The sequence below is a fragment of the Hipposideros armiger genome, unplaced genomic scaffold, assembly GCF_001890085.2.
Source record: "Hipposideros armiger isolate ML-2016 unplaced genomic scaffold, ASM189008v1 scaffold_496, whole genome shotgun sequence".
Classification (NCBI taxonomy): domain Eukaryota; kingdom Metazoa; phylum Chordata; class Mammalia; order Chiroptera; family Hipposideridae; genus Hipposideros; species Hipposideros armiger.
In genome coordinates this window covers 1,270,361-1,273,096 of record NW_017731846.1, presented here as the reverse complement: position 1 = coordinate 1,273,096, position 2,736 = coordinate 1,270,361, and the positions used below count along the sequence as shown (strand labels likewise).

General features: G+C 47.4%; 1 protein-coding gene across 2 annotated transcripts in view; it reads right to left on the bottom strand.

Annotated features, from left to right (window-relative positions):
- The window catches only part of RFT1 (RFT1 glycolipid translocator homolog), a 40,982-nt gene that overhangs the window by 28,814 nt on the left and 9,432 nt on the right, over positions 1-2,736 (bottom strand). The window lies entirely within an intron of this gene.

Sequence of the window (2,736 nt, the reverse complement as noted above, 5' to 3'; positions counted from 1 at the left end):
CAGGTCGAGCTGCCGTTCAGCATCTTAGCTGTGGAGGGCAGTGTCACTGGCCCTCATATGTGGGATCCGAACCGGGGCCCTCTGGCATCCCAAGCGAGCTCTTAGCCATCGCGCCACTCGGCCGGCCCAAGAATTCTTTATATATTCTGAAGTGACCCCTTTATTTGACATTTGATGCCATGGGATGAAGGGCTATTTGAGGAGGAACCTGGAGGTGGACTGGATAAAGGGGAATCTCAGGGCCTTGGGTGTGGCTCACCTGCTAATATGTGGTGCTGTTTGTTCTTATACCTCTAACACAAACACTGACAGAGAAGAGCTCTCAGAAGTCTTATGATAAGGAGACAAATAATGCCAGAACTGGCCTTGCTGACCTATGACCTATGTGTGACACATCTTTGTGGGAGCTATGATAATCAGAAACTCATAATGCAAGTGCCTTTCCTAAGAAGAGTTGACCAATAACTGTGTGTCTCTGTGGCCCTCCTGTCCTATTGGGGAAAGCACCTTCAAAATGTATGATAAATGCTGAGAAATGTAGATCCATATCTAATAAAACATGTTAGGGCCGGCCGAGTGGCGCGTTGGTTAAGGGCTGGCTTGGGATGCCAGCTCTGAGCAGCAGGGCCCCAGTTCGGATCCCACAAGAGGGCCAGTGACACTGCCCTCTACAGCTAAGATGGTGAGCAGAAGCTTGACCTGGAGCTGGGCTGCTGTGAGTCGCCGGCAATGACGCAGGTTGCAGTCCCTGCTGCACTGGGCTGCCATAAGCTACCGTGAGCAGCTGGCAGCTGGTGTGAGCTGCCAAGAGCCACTGTGAGCGGCCGTCCAGAGGCCGGCAACCGATCTGCCTCATCCGGGAAGAGCGCAATGATAATACCAACATGGGCCAGTGAAGCAACGTCCTCCACAACTAGAATGAAGAACAAAAGGACAGCAACTTGCCTGTTCCCCTTACCCCGATTCCCCAGCGCTGTTCCCATCCCCCAATTCCCCAATAAAAAATTTAAAAAATAAATAAAAATAAATAAATAAAAACATGGCAAAAATAATCACAAATAGCTTCTCTAAAATATGCAACTATTTGCAAATTGCTTTTAGGAGGCAATTCTCATTCTTATTCTATTAATTCTAAAATCTAGGTCATCTATGTTTCAAAAAAATATCTCTAGTTTTTGCCTAGGACATGGGAAAGATTTTCACATAAATCATTACTAAAAATTTTAACTTATCTTCCTATACATCAGGAAAAAACTGCAAACTGCTTTGTACTATAAGATGTTCTGATAACTATCTGATCTCAGGTTTCATTTTTAAAATTAGCACTTATACTGTAGTTATATTTTTATTAGAACTACAAATACGAACCAGAATTAGAAAATGGTAAGATGGAAATGAAGCCCAAACTGCTAAAACTGAAAAATGTACCTGCTAAGACTTGATCCATGCCCTGTGAATTATGTGAGATTTCAAAGTTTAAAACAGGCTTGGCAGAGTTTCCTGCTATTCTGAAAACAACTGATTGAAATCCAGGGAAAATAACACATATGCAATTTGATTCCCACCCCACCCCTTACTGCTTTCTTTCTCCTCCATAAAACAGTCAGACAGTCAAAGATCAGTTTGATACAGGCTTGCACACAGAATGTCTAAAGGAGTTTTTATGCTTGACAATGAGGCTTAGTGTGTGGCCTTCACCAGGTCCTTGGGGACACTGGTGGTGTCAGTTCATGCAGCAGGATGAACGTGGCAGCCAGGGGAGCAGTGTCAAAACCATCTTTCTAGAGCTTCCAGACTTCCTCACATGCATGAATACTGCAAATGTAAACTATGTAGTAATGGGAACAAGAAGGAAAAAACCAGATGGAAAAACAGATTATACAAAAGTTAAAAGCCAAGAGCTGGCCTAGTGGCTCACTTGGTTAAGAGTTGGCTTAAGAGCACAAGCTCTGAGCAACAGGGCCGCCGGTTCGATTTCCAAATGGGCCAATGACACTGCGTCTGAGCTGAGCTGCCATTGAGCTGCCAACAGGTGGCAGGATGGCTCAGTTGGTGTAACAACAAGACTGCCTGTTCGATGGTGAGCTACACCCACCCGCAACTAAGACTGAACTCGGTACCTTGAGCTGAGCTGCTGCCCGGATGGCTCAGTGGATAGAGCATGCGCTCTTAACAACAAGGCTGCTGGGTTCGACTCCTGGATGAGATGGTGCTATGCCCACCCGCAACTAAGACTGAACTCAGCACCTTGAGCTTAGAGGCCACAAGCTGCTGCCGGGCAGCCAGATAGCAACCAGCGCCCTCCACAATGAAGATTGAAGAACAACAACTTGGCTGGTCCCCTTCCCCAATTCCCCAACACTGTTCTCCTTCCCCAATTCCCCAATAAAAATCTTTTTTAAAAAGTTAAGGGCTGGCCGAGTGACGCATTGGTTAAGAGCTGGCTTGGGACACCAAAGGGCCCTGGTTCGGATCCCACATGTGAGGGCCAGTGACACTGCCCTCTACAGCTAAGATGCTGAACAACAGCTCAACCTGGAGCTGGGTTGCTGTGAGTCGCAAGCGACAGCATAGGCTGCAGCCCCTGCTGCAGTGGGTTGCCATAAGCTACCATGTGTAGCCAGCAGCCAGCGTGAGCAGCCAGCAGCCGCTGTGAGCAGCAGTCCAGAAGCTGGTGACTGATCTGCCTCACCCGGGAAGAGCACAAATGATGGTGCCAACTTGGGCCAGTGAAGC